The sequence below is a fragment of the Camelus dromedarius genome, chromosome 7 (assembly GCF_036321535.1).
Source record: "Camelus dromedarius isolate mCamDro1 chromosome 7, mCamDro1.pat, whole genome shotgun sequence".
Taxonomy (NCBI): Eukaryota; Metazoa; Chordata; class Mammalia; order Artiodactyla; family Camelidae; genus Camelus; species Camelus dromedarius.
The window spans coordinates 84,339,774-84,360,236 of NC_087442.1; positions in this window are offsets into that span (position 1 = coordinate 84,339,774).

Here is a 20,463-nt window from a genome sequence, read left to right on the forward strand (position 1 = left end):
AAATATTACCAGGGAAAAGAGTGACATTATTAGTGATAAAAAAGGATCTATTTACCAAGAAGACATAGCAGTCCTAAATGTGTGTGCCTATAAAAACAAAGATTAAAAATACATGATACAACAGAATGGGAGAAAATATTTCCAAATGATGTGACCAACAAGGGACTAATTTCCAGACTATACAAACAGCTCACATAGCTCAATATCAGAAAAACAAGCAACCCAATCAAAAAATGGGCAGAAGACCTAAATAGACATCTCTCCAAAGAAGATATCCAGATGGTCACCAGGCACATGAAAAGATGCTCAATTTTGCTAATTATTAGAGAAATGCAAAACAAAACAGTGAGGTATCACCTCATACCAGAATGGCCATCATTTAAAAGTCTACAAATAACACATGCTGGAGAGGGTGTGGAGAAAAGGGAATCCTCCTACACTGCTGGTGGGAATGTAAATCAGTGTAGCTATTATGGAGGACAGTATGGAAGTTCCTTAAAAAACTAAAAACAGAGTTATCATGTGATCCAGCAATCCCACTCCTGGGCATATATTCAGAGAAAGCTGCAATCTGAAGACACATGCACCTCAATGTTTATAGCAGTACTGTTTACAATAGCCAAGCTATGGAAACAACCTAAATGTCTGTTGACAGATAAATTAGATAAAGAAGATGTGATACACACACACATTTATATATAATAGAATATTACTTGGCCACAGAAAAGAATGAAATAATGCCATTTGCAGATACATGGATGGACCTAGGGATTATCATATTAAGTGAAGTAAATCCGACAGAGAAATACAAATATCATAGGGTGTTGCTTATATGTGGAATCTAAAAAAAAAAAAAAAAGAGGAAAAATATACAAATGTTATTTATAAACCAGAAATAGACACACAGACATAGAAAACAAACTGTGGTTACCAGGGGGGAAAAGATGGGGGAGGGATAGACTAGGAGTTTGAGATTAACAGATATATATTACTATGTATAAAATAGATAAGCAACAAGGACCTACTGTATAGCACAGGGAACTGTATTCAATATTCTGTAATGAGCCGTAATGGAAAAGAAACTGAAAATATATGTATGTATGTTTATGTATAACTGAATCGCTTTGCTGTACATTTGAAACTAACACTATCAATCTACTACACTTCAATTAAAAAAAATACATGGGACAAAACTCCAATCCATTGTTATAACTAATAATTCTTAAAATTAAACTTTCCCTGTTCAACATATAGACAGAAATCAAAAGCTGACAGAACTGAAAGGAGAAATAGATACAAGGTTGCAGTCGGAGATTTCAACACCCTTATGTATGTAATTTATAAAACAAGTAGACAGAAAATCGGCAGGAATATAAAAGAATTGAAGAACACAGTCAACCAACTGGATCTGAGTGACTTTTATAAAATTCTCCACCACAAGCAGAATATACAATTTTTCAAGTTAACATGGACCATCCATCACAATCAACCGACCCTGCATTCGATTAAACATTGACAAATGTAAAAGAATTGAAATCATACAAAGGTTTTCTCTATATAATGGAATTAAACTAGAAATCAAAAACAGATAGAAAAGTTTCCTAACACTAGGAAATTAAGCAGCATATTTTCAAATCATCTATGAGTCAAAGGGAAATTCTCAAAGGAAATAGGAAAATGTTTTTACACTGAACAAAATTGAAAATATACCAGAATTTGAAGGATGCAGCTAAACCAGTGTTTGGAAGGAAACTTATACCATTAAATGTTCATATTAAAAAGAGAGCAAGGTCTTGAATCAGTAATCTGAGCTTTCTTGTTAGGAAACCAGAAAAAAAAAAAAAGGCAAAATAAATCCAAAGAAAACATATTCTAAATCTGTATTTATGTCATTGGCAAAACTTTGATTTCTCCTTTACAGTGTTTGTACTTTGTATGTTTTCCCCTCTCTTCATATTTCATTGGTTAGAATGCCCAGGAAAAAACCCAAAATTTATTAGTGATAGTAAATGTTCTTTTCTTTTCCCAAGTATTAATAGGAACGCCTTCAATATGTCACCATTAACTAAAATGTTAGATGATCATTTAAAACGGATTATTCTTTATTATGTTAAGTAATGCCTTTCTTCTATTACTAGTTAGTAGAATATTTTAAAATTAAGAATACATACTAAATTTAATTTTATTTGTGTATTATTTATTTTGAATGGACACAGGTAAATGGAACACAATTCCAATAGTCCTCATGTTCAAAAGATAAAGTCATTATCTTAGGGGGAGGGGGAGGAAATGAGAAATGAAATGTGGATGAGATTAGAGGTGGGTTGATTCTATTTTCAGTAACGATTTTTTAAAAGATTGTTGGGAAAAACCCTGTATTTAACCTTGGTAAAGTCCATTTGTTGCTAAGGGAATATATGGCATGATCTTTAAGAAATGTACAATTTCCTTGAAAGAAATTTTGAAACCAAAGGAACAATTTATGTGACAATCTGTAGAGGAGGTAATTGAAAATGCATTCATAAAACAATTGAAGTTGCATAATCCATATATAATCTGCATATTCTTAATATTTCAAGAGGTAATACACAATACTAGCCACCGTCTCAAGTTATTTCTCTAGGAACTGTTTTTACAGCAGATATAAACAAGTTAGGCACATTTCAAAAATAATTACAAAAGGGAAAAATAACTTTAGGGAGTTAAGTATACAGTGTGAGGAAGGGCTTCCTGCTGGTGTGAACCCTGCTCCAGACCAGGGGTGCCTGCATCCACCTGCTTGCTGTTCTCCATAATGCAGAGGGTTAAGACAGACGGGGCAAACTGTAGAGTGCTGACTCATACGGGCAGGCTTACCTATCACACTGCTCCTTGGGACAGCCTGATTGACACATTGTGGTTTCTTGGCCGGGACCTCAAAGGGGACAGGATGCATCTTGTTCAGCTCAGGTGGCCATAACACAACACCGCAGGCTCGGGGGCTTAGACGAGAGGCATTTATTTCTCACAGCCCTGGAGGCTGGAAGCCCAAGACTGAGGTGCCAGCCAGGTGGGTTCCGGGTGAAGACTCTCTCCCCGGCTTGCAGATGTCTGTCTTCTTGTGATGTCTTCACATGGCAGAAGGAGACAGGGAGGGGGCTCTGATGTCTCTTCCTCTTCTTATAAGGACAGTAATCCCGTTATGGGGCCCCACCTCCATGTCCTCTTCTAACCCTAAACACCTCCCAGAAAGACCCCTGCAAACCATCACATAAGGGTAGGGCTTAATACGTGAATTTTGTCCATAACACGGTACAAGTCAGAATCAAGATCCACAAGGAACACCGTGTGGCTGACAGCCACGTCTGTCTACACGCCTCGCACTGGCTGAGCCCTGAGCACTGGGGGCACCTGGCCGCCCGCCTTGGAGGCTCCGAACCCTTGTCACTGACAACTGCCTGTGTGAGTGCTGCCCTCTGTGCGTCCGCCTGGCCTCCCTTCCACCTACAGCATCCTGTGTGGGGCTGTATTGTACCTTGCAAGGCATTTTGTCAAATCCAGGTCTGGGACTAGCGGATTTTGATTCAATGGCCATGCCTTATGGACATGAGTAATTTGTTTTATGGCAATTCTTGGGGTACAGAGGTATTCATTTCCTGGGCTGCCAGAGAAAATTACCACAGATTTTATGGCTTAAAACCATAGTAACTTACTCTCTCACGGATCTGGAGACAGGAAGTTTGAAATCAAGGTGTGGGTAGGGCCGTGATCCCTCCAGAGGCTCCGGTGGGGGAATCTTCCAGCCTCTTCTGGCTGCTGATGGCTCCCAGTGTTCTGGGGCCTTTGGCCAGGTCACGCCAGCATCTGCCTCTGTCTTCACGTGGCCTTCTGCTCTGTGTGTCTCCGTGTGTTCTCTCCTCTTCTTATAAGGACACCCATCCTTGGATTTGGGGCCAACCCTAAGTCTAGGATGATGTCATCTTGAGATCCTTAACAAATTACATCTGCAAAGGCCCGATTTCCAAACACAGTCCTGTTCTGAGGTTCTGGGGGTATGTAAATTCTGGGGAACACGATCCACCTGCCACATGGTTGGGAATATTATGCACCTGCTGTTAGGCTCCCTGACCGATTTAGCTACAAGGGAAATGGGTGTGCCGAGGTAATAAAAGGTAAGTTCTTGCATTTATGTATCATTGTTAAGAGTGTTTCTCTCTTCTCACTTCTGAATAACTTCTCTATTATTTTTCTCCCCCCAGCAGTATTGCTTTTTCTTATTCTGGCTACACCAGAAAGTACTGCAACATTTTCCAAGGCCTGAGCCACCACAGCCGTGGGCTTCTTACCCCAGTTTTGTTGCCTCTGAGTGATAGCCTTGGGAAGAGGTAAGTGGAGTTGATCTGAGGCACCGGTGGTGGAGGCTGGGGTGGGGTGCGGTGGGGGGAGTGGGCGTGGAGGCTCTGCAAGGCCCAGCATGTTACGGGGAAGCCGTGTCTAAGAGGGGTCCGTGGGGCCACATAGCCGCCACCCGGGGCTCAAGGAGGTGATGGTGAAGGATGAGCAGGCGAGAGGGTGGGGTTGAGCTCACTCATCCAGGCCTGGGAAATGATGGAATCCCTCTGAGAAGATGCTGAATGGAACAACTGGTGTGTTAGCAGGTGGACAGACAGGAGGGCTTGGACGCAGTGCCAGCTGCTCAGAGGTGCCTTTCTCAGACCGGACAAGAGCCGATGAGCGTGTAGTGCAGAATGAGGCAGTGACAGCAAAACAAGAAATGAGAATGACAGCTGGCAGGATTTCTGGGGAGTGTAGTAGGATGGGGCAGGGATTTGTGCGGGGCGGCAGGGAAAGGTAGGTGAAGATGCTTCAGCAGTGAGGGGACCGTGGTCGGATGAAGCGGGAAGGGTGTGTTGGGGGAGGCACAGAGCAGCGTGAGGAGCTGCACTCAGAGTTCACGCTGGGTGCAAGTCACACTGCTTCACTCTCCAGATGCTCGACCTCCAACAGATAACTCGCTTCCCCAGCCCATCTCCCCGCCTCTGGTGGGTGGCGGTGGTGGCCTCCACACTGTGTTGACATAGGAGTGTGAGGACTTGCTCCCTGACTTAAAGGAGACAGCTGTGCAGCTCTGTAGATCGGAGCTCCCGGGGACAGGGCTAAGCTCCACATGTCCCCTGCTCGGTCCTGCTTCAAGTTCCCGGAGGCATTCATCCCAAGAGCACACCCAGCAAACTTCCTGCACATGGGTCCCCATCTCAGAGAACACTTCTGGGGCCACCCTGCCTGCAGTAGGGCCTGGCAATTATAACATCTCCTGGGGATGCCGTGAGAACTAAAGAGAAGACATTGGTGGAATATGATCCACCCATGTCAGGTGTCCAGGTGGAGATCCAAGTGGACAGTTAGAGTGGGGCCAAGGAGTGAGGGAGAGATGCTCTCCTCACTGGCTGAGAGGGGAGCGCTACAGGTCAGCTGGCTTCCCCTTCCAGGATGCAAAGGAAATAGCCACTGGTTTCCTTTGTTCACTGTGGATTTGCAAAACTGAGGCGAGAGAGGCTCAGCGTGCTGGGAGAGGCCAGAATTAGACCGCAGGTGGTCACAGATCTGGAGGCCTTGGGAAAGCAAGTGCCAAATGCAACATGGCAATGTTAAAAACTACACACTTAATTGCGCCAGAAAGCGCTGCGAGCATCAGAACTATATTTGGACTGGAACGGCTTATTGGCAAAATATTGCAGCAGATGCTGGAAGGGAGTTTAATTGGAGGAGTCTGCCTGCTCTGTTTCCAGAGATTCTGAGTTTGATGCAATTTAAGTTTTGCAAAATATATATTTTTAAAAGGTTGAGCCCTGCCATATAAGCCATTTATAGTTGTTAGAGCGGCATTTTTCTTTTCAAAATAATTTAATCTTTAATGACTGGAAAAGGAACTATGGTTTCTGGGAGCTGGATGGAGGGAAAATCCGTAGCTGACATGCTCCGTGGCATTATTTAATTTACCCTTCACGCTGAAACCCCCGAAAATTGAATAATTTTCTCTCCCCTTTCAAAATAAATTAAGCATCCCAGAGAGCCAAGGAAGAACATTGATTCTATCCTTTCTAATGAGGAGAAAACATTGCACTTGAGAGCCATAGGGTTTTCAAGGCATGTTTACAAACATCTTTACAGGATGTTGCAGGAAATGCTGCAGTATTCTCCTCTAAGAATTGCCTTATCTTTCTCCAAGGTTGTCCCCGGAGACTTCGCTTCCTGACCCCAAGACTGGCCGCAGTTGACTGGACTACAGAGGGTCCCCTGACAAAAGTGAAATCCGGTTTTCTCTGCTGGGTGGAGAGAGAGAGAGAGGGGAGGCAGGGAGAAACCACACAGATCTTGGAGAAAGGAAATGTTTATTCTGGGCTGAGTGGCCCTCCCCCACCCCACCCCCTCCCCCACGTACCCTGAGAGACAGCAATTCTAGATCAGAGGTGCTCAGATCATTTCTAGTAAGTTCCCTGATGCTCCCAGCCTGGGGGTCACATTTGAGATCCACTGATCTAGACAAACCTGACGGAGCTTCCTGTTCAAACACTGTTGACCCTTGAACAACTCGGGGGGTAGGTGTGTCAACCGTCTGTGCAGTAGAAAAAACATCTGAGTATAGCTAATAGCCAGCCCTCCTCATCCATGGGTCTTCGGCATCCGAGTTTCCTCCACATCCGTGGTTCTGCATCCTTGGATTCGACTATGGAAGGCCATCCACACCCGGAAGTTGACACAGGGACATTGTGCATGTGGTTATAGCTCTGTGGCAATTGTCACATGTGTCAGGGCCTGTAAACACCACTGCAGTCAAATTATAGAACTCCTCCCCTATGACAGAGGCCTCCCTGTGCTGCCCCCTTGTAGTCCAGTTTGCCTCTTGGTGGGTGTCAAGCCTGGAGACAAAACCCAGCCAAAGAGCAGAAGGAAGGATTTATTACCTGCAGCAAGGAAGGACTTTCCCAGAACTTTTCCCAAAGCCGTGTCTCCCATTCAACAAAACTGGGGGGGCTTGAAGCTAAGGGTATGTGCATCTTCATGAAGGTGCTTGGGAGGTTGGCAGAGTCCAAGCTTTAGCTGATTGATGTTACGAGGGTCAGAAAAGGTCAAAATCATCCCCCCTTCCTTTCCAGTGGATCTGGTGGGTGAGCGCCTAAGGAGGTTTAAATTCTGCAAAAACAGCCCAAGAAAGTGCTTCAGGCTAGTCTTTGCCATTGAAACAGATCTGGGGTCTTTACATCTGATTTGTTATCGTTGCTATTCTTACTTCTCTCGCCTGAGAACAGTCATTCCTGCATTCTTTTGTTCCCTTAAGATCATTACTTACTGAGACCTGTTCAAGGGCAAGCACCATGCCCAGACATTGATTACAATATGGCTCAGGTCCAAAATGGCTTCTCTTCTGTCAAGAAAGCCACACCTGGTTTTCTTTCTCTGGGGACCACCTACCCCATCTGCTTACAGTCATGCCCACCTTCCTCCTCTGACTACCATCCCTGACATCTGTCTCTCCCCACATCTATGACTTTGTCATTTCCAGAATTATAATTATATATTATAAAAATGGAATAATGTGGTATGGGGTTGACTTTGTCCACTCAGCACAATGCCCCGTTGAGATCTTGTCAAACTTTGTGTGTATCAACACCTCATTCCTTTTCATTACTGAGTAGTATTCCATGGTATGGATTGTTGGGAAGGGGGAAATTTCCCTCCTACACTTCATGAGTTCTTTTGGCTGATCTAATAATTAAATTGACACAGATTAACAGGAAGAAAAAAAAATTTATATCACGGTGGTCTCATAGAAATGGGACCCGTGAAATGACCAAAGCAGACTGTTTACGCATCATTTTTAGACAAGCAAACAATTGTTTGTGAAAATTTAACAAAACAAAGGGGCTTGTGCTTTAAGGTAGCAAACAAATGAAGAAATAAAGTTTGTTTATACAGCTTTCTTAGCCTTGAATTCCCTAACTCTGGAGATAAAGACACTTTCTTTCTTCCTGGTACAGAGAGAGATCTTCCCATGGGAAATTAATTTCTTGCTTTCAGGGAGAAAGAAGAGGCAGGTGGGTCAGAGTGTTTTTTAATATCTTTTTTCACCGACTCTCTCTTGATTTAATTCAATATTATCCATATGCCACTGGGGCATGTCTTGGGGTGACCTGCTCTGAGCCCCGACAGGAGGAGCTACAATTTGGGATAAATATCCAGGGGTGAGATTGTTGGGTTGTATCTCATCTCAAAAACGTTTAGTTTTTTGAGAAATGACCACACTATTTTTCAGAGTAGCTGGCATTTTTCAGTCTCATCAGCAATAATAGAGACCCAGCCTCTCTGCATCCTTGCCAGCATTTGGTGTTACTGTTGTTTTTTATTGTAACTATGCTAATAGGTAAGAAGTGGTATCTCCTTGTTTTTATTTGCATTTCTTCTAATGGCCACAGGTATTAAACATTTCCCCCATGTGTTTATTTGGCCTTTGAATATCCCCTTCCATGAGCTGGCATGTCTTTATCATTTGCCCATTTTCTGATTGGAATATTTGGATATTTACTATTGAGAATTTTGAGAATTCTTTATATATTCTAGACTATAGTGTTTGTCTGTCAGCTGCATGGTTGCAAATATTTTTTTTTTTCCTAGTAGGTAGCTTGTTCCTTACTCCTTTCAGTGGGGTCTTTTGCAGAGCTAAAGTTTTTCATCTTGATTAAGTTTAATTTATCAATTTCTTTCTGTTAGGAATTGTGTCTTTGATCTGAAGTCTAAGAACCCCACAACAGCTCTAGAGCCTGAAGATTTTCTACCCTTTTCTTCTAAAAGTTTTATAGTTTTGCATTTTACATTTAAGTCTTGGTTGAGTTCATTTTTATAAGGTGTGAGGTGTGAGGCTAAAGCCAAGGTTCATTTTTCTGCCCATGGATGTACAATCACTCCCGCAGAACTTGTTGAAAACGCTATCCTTCCTCCATTGAATTGCTTTTACATCTTTCTGAAAAAACATTGCTTGGCTGTGTTTGAGTGGGTTTATCTCTGGGCTCTCTATTCTCCTCCAGTCCTCTTTGTGTTTTTTTGTTGGTATCACGGTCTTTGTTCCTGTACCTGTATAAATGTCTTCTTCTTCATCAAAATTGTTTGATCTGTTTCAGTTCCTTGGCCTTTTCATGTAAATTTCAGAATAATCTAGTCCACCTTTAGAAAGAGTCCTGTTGGGATTTTGGTAGAATTACATTAAATCTGTATAGCAATTTGGGGAGGAAAACACCTTTACTTTATTGAGTTTTCCGGCACAAGCACTGTATGTCTCACTGTTTACGCATCTTATCTTTCTCTCCTTTCACCAGTGTTTTATAGTTTTTAACATATTAGTTCTGTACATGTTTAATTATATTTATACATAAGTATTTCATCTTTTGAGCAATTATAAATGGCATTGTAGCTTTAGTTTCTGTCTCCATGTGTTCATTGCTAGTAGAGAGAAACACAATGGATTTTGCATGTTGCTTTTTCTCATGACCTTGTTGAACACACTTACTGACTCTAGGAATTTTTTTGTGGGTAAATTCCTTGGGATTTTCTACATGGACAGTCATGTTAGATAACATAGGGGCAGTTTTATTTCTTCCTTTCCAATTTCTATGCCTTGCACTTCCTTTTCTTATTTGATTGCACTAGGTAGAACTCCCAGGACTTTGCAGAGTACAGGTGGTGACAGCTGACAACCTGGACTTGGTTTCAACCTCAGGGTAAGGCCCCAGTATCCCCCGTCTCTGGGTTCAGTCATCAGTCTTCATCTGCTGAGCACATCAGTGCCAGGGGTGAAAGCAGGCAGGACCGCCTCTGATTGGCTAAGCAGTTAGCAGATGTCTCCTCTGGTTTTAGCCACAGAACAGACAGGCTTGGAGTGGACCTTTTGCTTAGAAAAGGTCAGAACCCAGAGATATCAGGGCCCCACCGAGATAATGTAGCTTCAAACAGATACTGTAAAATAAAAACAGATCTTGGGTTTCAAAATAAAGTCTTGCTGAAATAGCTATTGCTTTTAGGGAAAGTATTATCTCGGGGGGAAAGGGAGCCTGCTGGGGTGCTGGAAATGTTACTATGTTGATTTGGGTGGTGGTTCTACGGGTTTATAGGTAAGTAATATGTAATCTATATTCTTAGCATCTGTATACTTTACTGTATTTAAGCTGTTATGAGCTGAATTGTATCCCCCCCCCAAATTTACACATTGAAGTTCTAATCCTCAGAACCTCATAATGTGACCATATCTGGAAGTAGGGTCACCGTACATGTAGTTTGTTAAGGTGAGGTCATCCTGGAATGGGGGGGGGGTCCTTGATGCAATATGACTGGTCTCCATATTGAAAGGGAAACTTTGGACACAGACGCACACAGGGACAGTGCCATGTGAATATTGGATTATACTGCAACTGGAGGGGCACCTGGGACAGACCTTAAATGCGTGCCTGGCCTGAGGTACTTGGTTATGGCAGCCCAAGGACACTGATAAATAATACACAACAATGACAGAAAAAAGGAGGAAAGAAAGATCTTTTCAATGGACACAGAAAAAGTATGTGACAAAATCTAACACCCTTTCATAATAAAAATGAGACAGGAGGGCAGGGGGCAGGGCACAGCCATTGAAAGAATGACACAGCCATTAGCACCAAGATGGTGGGTGGAAGACGTTGAGCTTCCATATCTGCTTACTGAAATACAATCGCATGCTAAATGGTACTCCCACAGGTGCCAGGACAGTTCCGAGGCTGACCAGAAAAGGTCAAAAAGTGGGCAGTGGCCCAGTTCCTGGGAATCCCCGCCCCTTCCCCACAGTAGTTGAAATAATGCTCCCCCTTGTTAGCCTATGAAGTTACCAAGCCCATAGAAATGAACAGCCCCACACCTCATGGCCACTCTCCCTTCTGAATGAGATGAACCACACTCTGTCTACAGAGTGCGTATCTACATTTACTTTAAACTGAGCACCCAACCCCTGCACCTCGTGGCCTTTCTCTTGCTTTCTGAGACCACCTGCACTCTGTCTATGGAGTGTGTATCTCTGAATAAATCTACCTACTCAACTCTGGCTCTCTCGAATTCTTCCCTGTGCAAAGCCAAGGACCCACCCTGGGCCCGGCATGTTCCAGGGATTCGACCAAGACCTGGCACATGGTCATCCTCTCACCCCCCATTTTTCCTGTATTGAAAACATTCAACAAATTAAGACTAGAAGGAAACTTCCTCAGTAAGTTAAAGGGCATCTGTGAAAAACTCACAGCTAACATCATACATAATGGTGAAAGGCTGAATATGTTTCTTTTAAGATCAGAAATAAAACAAGGATGTCTGCTCTCAGCACTTCTATTCAATACTGTACTTCAGATTCTAGCCGGGACAATTAGGCAAGAAAAAGAAATAAAAAGCACCCACATAGGAAAGGAAGAAGTAAAACTCTTGCTATCTGTAGATGACAAGATCTTGTACATGGACAATCCTAAGGAAGTAATTCCCAAAATTAAACCAATAGAGCTAATAAGTTGAACGAGTTTGTAGGATACCAGATGAGTGCACACAAATGAATTTAAATAAATGGGGAACATCCCATGTTCATGGATTGGAAGTCATAGTATTAAGATGGCAATATTCCCTAAATTATCTACAGATTCAACATATTCCCTCATAAAATTCCAATTGTGGTGCCAACTGGTGCTTGCTGAGGCCCTGTGATCCTCCAAACTTCCAGCCCGTAGGCATCCACCTGCTCCTCTTCAGAAGATAAAGTGCATTGACAGCCCTGGGAAACGGCAAACCTCACTGCAGCTCAGGCTGATTTTCTCAGCCCATGTTTCCTCCTTATCGGAATCATAAATTCCACTATCCTACTTGTCTCAGTCCATGTACCCCTTATCAGAGTCATAAATCTTACTGGATACCAAAGCCCCTTACCTCACTGATAGCCAACAAAAATCTGTTTCCCCGTCTCTTTGTGTTCACAGCCCCTCTCACAATAAAAGACCCTGAACGTCCACAGTCAGGGCTCACACAGGCAGCTCTCATCTGTGTGGTCGCTGTTGCCTATAGCAGTGTACCTATTACAATTTCCTTTGTCTCTTAAGCTTTCTTTGTTTCTGGTAAATTCTTTTACTGCTCATGAGACAGGCCTGCTTGTGTCCCCCAACACCAATAGCCTTCCAATAGCCTTTTTTTTTTTTTTTGCACAAATTGACAAATTTATCTGAAAGTTCATATGGAAATGAAAGGGCCCCAAATATCCCAATCTTGAAAAAGAAGAACAAAGTTGGAGTGCTTATACTTCAATTTCAAAAACTTACTACTAACCTACAGTAATCATGACAGTGATATTGCCCAAGGATAGAAATATAGATCGATGAAATAGAATTGAGTCCAGAAATAAACCTAACATCTCTGATCAGCTGATTGCAACAAGGGCGTCAAGGCAATTCAAAGGGGAAAGCACAGTCTTTCCAACAAATGATGCTGGGATAGTTAGAGCCACATGAAAAAGAATGAATTTGGAGCCTTACCTGACAACATATACAAAAATTAATTCCAAATGGATCAAATACTTAAATGTAAGGGTTTTTTTTTTTTTTTTTATAGTTTTTGCTATATAACTTTTAGAAGAAAATGTTACTGAACTCAGGTTCAACTGCTTGCCACTCAAAAGCCAATAATTGAGAGGCAAATGTCAGTAGAAAGGAAAGTTGTTTTAATCAGAAAAGCCAGTATTCTGGGGAGAAGGTGGACTCATGTCCTGTGACCAACTCTGAAGAATCTGCTAAACCATGACAGTTTTTAAAGGGCAAAAGGGGAAAGAATCTCAGGAGGCTGGATTCTGCATCATTTTCCATTGCATGCAGACTGGCCAACTCTCTTCAGGTGTTGTCCTGCCCACTTGATCTGCCTGCATGATTACTAAGGAGACGGTTGTGGGTGGAGAGCTAGTCATTCATTAACTTCTTGAGTCTTCTTTTAATCTAGGAAAAGAATCAACAGGTTAGGCAAGACAAAGCGTGCATTCGGGAGAACATAAGTAAGGAGTTAGGTTAAACTGCCCAGTAATTGCATTCCTATAATTAGGTTCTTTTAAGGTTAGAGGGGAAGAGAAATTGGCAAACAGGAAAGGGGCTAAGAGCTTCTCTCAAAAGTGTAGAGGTAAATTTTTGTGACCTTGAACTAAACACCATTTTCTTATTTATGATACCTAAGGCATAAGCAATCAAAGAAAAAAATTGGTCATTTTGACTACATCAAAATTAAAACTTTAATACATAAAAAGAGTTTATTAATAAAGTAAAAAGGAAGTCCATAGAATTGGGGAAAGCATGTAACAGATAAGTCTAGAATACAGAATATTTAAAGAACTCTTCTTCACCCATAAAAAACCAAAAACCTCAACTAAAAGAGATTTGAACAGGCATTTCTCCAAACAATGTATATAAATGGCCAACAAGCACATTAAAAGATGCTCAACACTCATTAGTCATTAGGGAAATTCAAGTCAAAACCACAGTGAGCCATAACTTCACACTCAGTAGGATGGCTAGAATTAAAAAAGACAAAAAAAAAAAATAGCAGGTGCTGATGAGGATAATGGAAAAACTGACACCCTCGTGCATTGTTGGTAGGAATGTGAAATGATGCCGTCTCTCTGGAAAACATTTTGGCAGTTTCTCCAAAAGTCAAACCAGAGGCCTCAGCAATTTTACCATAAGGTATATACCTAAGAGAATTGAAAATACAAGTGCACACAGAAGGTTGTGGACAGATGTTCATCACAGCATTATTTATAATAGCCAATCCAAATGTCTATCAACTGATGATGGATAAATAAAATGTGCTATATTCATACAGTGGGATATTATTCAGGCATAAAAAGAAGTACTTATGTATGTTACAATATGAACGAACTTTGAAAGTCTTATATGCTAAATGAAAGAAATCAGACACAAAGAACTATATAATATATAATTGAATTTTTATGAAATGTCCAGAGTAGGCAAATCCATAGAATAGATTAATTGTTGCTAGACGCTGGAGGTGAGGAGAATGGAGCATGACCGCTCATGGGTCCTAGCTTTCTTTTTCTTTCTTTTTTTTTTTTTTTTTAATTTATTGAAATGTAGTTGATTTACAGAGTTGTACTGGCTTTCTTTTTGAATGCTGCAAATATTATAGCATTAGTGGTGACTGTACAACTTCACAAATTCATTAAAACCCACTGAATTGTACAGTTTAAAATGGTGAGCTTTATGATACATGAATTACATCTCAAAAAAAAGGTAAAGACAAAGTAAAATGAAAAGGTAAGTAACAAACCAGAAAATTATTTGGAATACTCAAAACAAACAAAAAGTTAATATCCTTAAAATACAAAAAGATCTATTGAAATCCAATTTTTCAAACATCACCAGAAAAATCAGTAAGGGACATGAAAAGACAGCAAACAGCCTCAAGTAGAATGAAAAAGAAATTTAAAGGCAAGAAATAGATGACTGTTTTGCTAGTAAATTAATGCATGTTAGAAGGAGATAGCATTGATTACATCCTTACAGCCCTCTATTTTTTACATTATCTGCAATGTCTGTTAATTTCTTATTTTATTATATTGTTTTTTTTTAAATTTGGGGGGAAGGTAATTAGGTTTTTGTTTCTTTTTAAAATTTATTAATTTTATTTATTTTTATTTATTTATTGAAGGGGGAAGTAATTAGGTTTATTTATTTATTTATTTTAATGGAGGTACTGGGGATAGAACCCAGGACCTCTTATGTGTTAAGCATGTGCTCTACCACAGAGCTATACCCTCCCCCAACGTTTCCTATTTTAAAATCAGAAAAATTCATTTAAAAGCTACACGATGCTTTTACTAAGCCTTTGGGGAATGTTCATGGGCTGGACCATTGACAGGAGGGCGGGGCTTCAAGTTGCCCATTTCTCTGATTACACCTGGCCTGTGAGGTGCTTCACACAGGCCTTTTTATTTAATAATAAAAATTTAATTCTATAATACTATATTAAGCCTTCACGCACAGGTGGAGAAAGCGAGGCTCAGAGCACACAGATGTGATTCATCAAGGGCCGCATAGCCAACAATTGGGAAACACCTGGGAGAGCAGATTCACTGGGGCCCCATTCTCATGCTGTCTCCACCCAAGGAAGCACCAGGAACCATCTCCATTCATTCCCAGACATATTCTAGAAAGAAGACTCTAACCAGCAGCCATCCCTGAATCCAGCTGTCATAGAAGCACTAGGCCAAGGGGAGGAGCTGGCACCCTGGTCTCAGATGTATCAGGACCTAGGCTCCTTGAAGCTGCAGACCCACACAGCTCCTCGCAGGAGCCAAGGCAGAGATGAAAAATGCACTGCATCACTAGGGAAGCAGCTGGCCTCAGTGGCCAGAAGAGTTAGGAACACCTCGGGATGAGGGAGGGGTTCTGCCTCAGAACCCAGGAAAACCATGCAAAGGAGAGGTGACAGTTGGAGCACCCAACGCCAGCTAGGAGCAGCAGAAAGCAGACACAGTACTGCAGCAAAGATTTGAGGCCCTGTGGGGATTGCCAAGGGGCAGTGGGTGGACCTCTGGGAATGGGGTCTGCATGAGAGGGGAGACTCCTCAAGAGAGAGCGTGGCATCTGGAGAATCCTGCTCCTTGTGATGACTGGGCCATCTGTACGTGTATGTGTGCTTGGGTGTGCGTGCATCTGTGTGCATCTGTGTGTGTTTGCATAAATGTGGGTGCATGTGTGCCTGTGTGTAGCATGTGCACGTACATGCATGTACCAGTCAGATGGTGCATGAGAGCAAAGCATGGGAACACGGGTCTCTCACTACCTGCGTAGCTGGCGCCATCCTACCCCTAAGCCTCAACTTCTCAACCCCAAAATTGGAGCTAACAAATCACTCATCCTAAAATGACTGAGTGTGGGTCTCTCAGGGACCACCTGCAAAGTGCTGTTCCCATGTGAAGGACCCTTGTCCTAGGCTAAGGGGCCCATGGGCCCTTTCTTGCCTCTCTGTGTTCTGCCCCGGGTGTAATTGAGTACGATTCTATTGTCATTGGTGACCATCTGCTGTCTATAATAGTGTTTGTTAACTGCTTAACTGTTTAATGGTTTAAAGGGTTTTTCTCATGATCTTGGTGATCAGGGTTAGGCTGGAAAGGAGGGAGACTGGGTGGCCTGCCCAACCCCTTTGTGGTGCTGAAGCTGCATGCAGGGATCATGCTCAGTGCCCTGCTCCTGCCCCCAGTGCCCTGCTTCTGATCCCAGCACCCTCCTCTTGATCCCTTGTAGTTTCCCTGTATCCTGTTGTTTGAGGTCCATCCCAGGCCTCAGCTTGCTTAAAAGTCTAAAAGCATTTAACAATCTGATTTTAAATTGCACAGGCTTTTCTCTGGAGCCCCATCCTATGCATCCTTTGTTCTAGGTATGAGAATACTGAGAGTCCCAAAGCCAGAGGTGACCTTCATGCCTAGCAGAGGGAAGGGGACCGTTGCATCTGCAAAAACAAGAACAATTCTGCAGCAGTTTGTCACCCTGCATGTGATCTGTATGGAAACTAGCCCCACCCCCTTAACTCTTGAACTTTTACTATAAAACCCCCTGCCTTCTGTCCCCAGCAGGCTCACAGTCTTAGAGGCATTAGTCCACTGTGACCTCCTTCGCCTGGCAAAGAAAGAAAGCTGCCTTTTCTACTTCACCCAAAATTCTGTCCTCGAGTCTCAATTTGGTAAGTGGGGTATGGAGGCCATGTTTCAGCAACACAGGGAAGGGCCCTCTTGGTGGGTGCAGAGGACAGGCACTGCTGAGTGCCCTATTCTGCAGCCTCTCTCACTGCCCCCAGTGCCAGGGGGTTCTCACACTTTACTTGCTTCTTTCCAGTTCCCTAAATTTAAAAAGAGGCTGTGTAGGAATGAGAGCAAGGACCCGGAAGTCAAGGTGCCGGGCAGAGCCCCAGATTATTGCTGTGGGACCTCCAGCAAGCCATCTGCATCTCTGTGCCTCAGTGTCCCCACAGGTCCCCGCCTCCAGGATGGCTGTGAGGATTGCATGAGCTAAGATACATAAAATGCTTATGGCAGGGCCTGGCACACAGTGAGGGCTCCAAACGCTAGCCACTGTTATTTATACTCACTGCAGAAAATGTGAAAAGGTATATGGGGAACCGCGTCTTCTGCACATTGAACATTTTAACATGCTTGGCATCACACTGAATGCATAATGATGACTTTCACTTTTTCCATTCAACATGAGTTCATGAAAGCCCACAGTGTCATTAATAATTTTAGGACTCTAGATGCACTGAGAGCTTTCTATTTTTATTTGTATAAATAGATGAACTAGAAAATGTGGGGAGACCCAGTGCTTTCCCACTGAAACTGTTCATCAAAAATCTCATCAAAATAAAACTCACTGAAATCATCAACATGAATCTTTAAAGTGATGGAAAGCATTTAACTAAACGTGAAAATCCTTCCTTTTGCTTTTGAATCCTGCTGTGCTGGGTTTGGTGATGTAAATTAGTTCTCTGTCCCCTGGTGGCTTCCTGCCTGTGGTTGGGGTGGGAATCTTGGAATGTTCTTGGTTGTCTTTGCCTGCCTGACCCACTCAGAGTGAGAGTCAACACAGAGACCACCTTGCATATTTAATGCGAAGAGTTTCCACTTCTATAATTATGTAGTTATATATAGAGCAGATTATGCCTGTCAAATATAATTGTTAATTTCTATTCCTGTTCGGATAATAGGAAATGCAAATTTTAACAATTTAAAAAAGAATTTTTTCCAGAAACAGTCTCACAGACATAGAAAATGTTATAGTTACCAGGGGGAAGGGGGTAGGAAGGGATAAATTGAGAGTTTGAGATTTGCAGATACTAACTGCTGTATATAAAATAGATAAACAACAAGTTTATAGCACAGGGAACTATATTCAATCTCTTGTAACCCATAATGAAAAAGAATACAAAAACAGATATACGTATGTATATGCATAACTGAACTATTATGCTGTACACCAGAAACTGACACAACATTGTAAACTGACTATACTTCAATTTAAAAAAACATTTTCCCAACTTTTCCAATCAGATGTTGTAACAAAAAAGAACAAATCTGACTCCATATTAGATCTGTTTCTTTGATTTTAACCCTGTGCCCTGTTTTCTAGGCTTCCTCTTGCTGGCTCTGTACCTTTTGTAAATGAATGTTGCCTTTAGCCTGAAATATACAGGAGAGCCTATTATAAAGGCTCTGGCCCTTAAAGATATTAACACTTTTGTACTTATATAAAGATAACAAGTTGCAGAATAGAAAATAACATTTGATTTGTTAGAGGTTTCACAGGGGCACCATGACCTGACCCAGGTGGACAGCTGCAAGAACAAAGAATTCCAAGAACAAAGAATTCTTGCACCAAGAAGTTTGCAACAATCAACCACACCCTCCCCCCTTTTTAGTACAAAAGAAGCCTAAATTCTAACTTGAGTAAGATGGTTCTCCAGGACATTTACTCTGCCATCTTCTTGATCTGCCAGCTTTCCTAATGAAGTTGCTATTCCTTGCCCCAACACCTGGTCTCCTGATTTATTGGCCTGTCCTGTGGCCAGCAGAATGAGTTTGGACTCGGTAACAATGTTAGTCCTTTTATAAACTGATTCAGGAAATAGAGAAACAGGCTCAGAAACGAAGGTTTATTGGTAGTACTTAGTGACAAACACAGCAGGGTCCTGCAACTAGCATGATCACATTACCTGGGAAATTGTTTAAAATGTACATTCTTTGGCCCCAGCCCAGACCTGCTAAACCAGAGACAGGGATGGGGAGGGCAGCCCTCCAGCAGATTCCCATGCAGGCTCAAGCTTGAGAACAACTGATTTACAGCATGGAATTTGGGAGAATAGCCCTGATTATATAATTCAGCAAAATATACACACACATACGTACAAAGACACACATACACACATACAAAAACAGTTTAAGGCTCTCTCTCTGACTTTCACAGAAAAAAGCAGTGAGCTAGCAGTGAGCAGTTTCTGTGAAGGACAGACAGCTTGAACATCTCTGCAGCTCAGTTTTTTTCCTGATCTTGTAAAATAGGGTTTGGTGGGGTTTTTTTGTCTTTTTGGTTTTTTTTTTTTTTTTTTTTACTGTGGGTACATCTCTAAATAATACATAGTTTCAATTTGCTTGTTTTCAAAATAGTATCATTTTTATGAGTCAACATACTGTTTCACATATCTATAATCTATTTACTGTTATTGTTTTGTAATACTCCACTGTGTTGCTATGTTGGAAGTTGTTTTTTCCTTCTCCTGTGGGACGTTTGGTTTGTTTCCTGTGTTCTGTTCTGTTATTACAGACAATATACCCCTAAACTTTTCATACTTGTGTTTGGTGACCATTTGCAAGACCCTCCCTAGGCTTTTAAAACCTAGGAGAGCCACTTCTGGGTCACACGGCATGTAAATATTCAAATTATAAGAGGACATCGGATTGTTTCCCAGAAAATATTGGACCAAATACTGCCCTCCTGGGTCTCCCCTTCACCACTCAGGTGTTTGCCCACCTGGGGTGGTTAGAATGACTTTCCTTGTGATCTCTGTCACCATTTTCCTTGTTTCTAATGAATCCGAGCATCTTTTCCTTTATGTTTATTTGCCAATCACGTTCCCTCTTCCTTAAAATGTTTATCCCCATCTTTCCCTCATTTTCAGGGCACAGTCATTTGTCTTTTCTTATTGATTAATAAGAATTTTGTGTATAAGTAGAGTGCTAAACCACTCTCAGATGTGGGCACATGTCTTTTTCCAGTTTGTGGTTTTTTTTTACTTTTATGGTGTCCTTGAGAAGCAGAATTTTCTGTTGTAATGTCAGATTTATTCGCAAGCATCATGCTTCTGGTATCTTGTTGAAGAAACCCTTCTCTGACTCAAAGTCAAAATGGGTCTCTCCTCTATTTTTCTCTAAAAAGGGTTAATTTTCTTTAAACTGTAGTTCCTGTAATTAAGTTCTCTTAGATTCCTAATATTTATTTATACTTTCTCTCCTTTAAAACAATCAATCTCTACAAAAGGTTGTCAATTTTATTAGTCTTTTTAAAGAAACCACTTGGCTTTGTTGATTCTTAGGATCAAATACGTGTTTTCCATTTAATTGTAGACTTTTCTTTACTACCACCACCCTCACACGATATTCTATAGCTCTTTATCCAGCCTCTTAGCTTAGGGTTCTCAGTTTTTTATTTTTAGCCTCTTTTCTTCCCATTGAAGTATTTGAGGTTATATATTTACCCTTAAATACTGTGTGCATTGTATCTTTTTTAAGTTTTACCATGCAGTAGTTTTTATGGTTCAGTTCTAGGTATTTAAATTTTTTTGATATTATTTCATTTGAGTCATGAGTTATTTAGACATATGGGAATATTT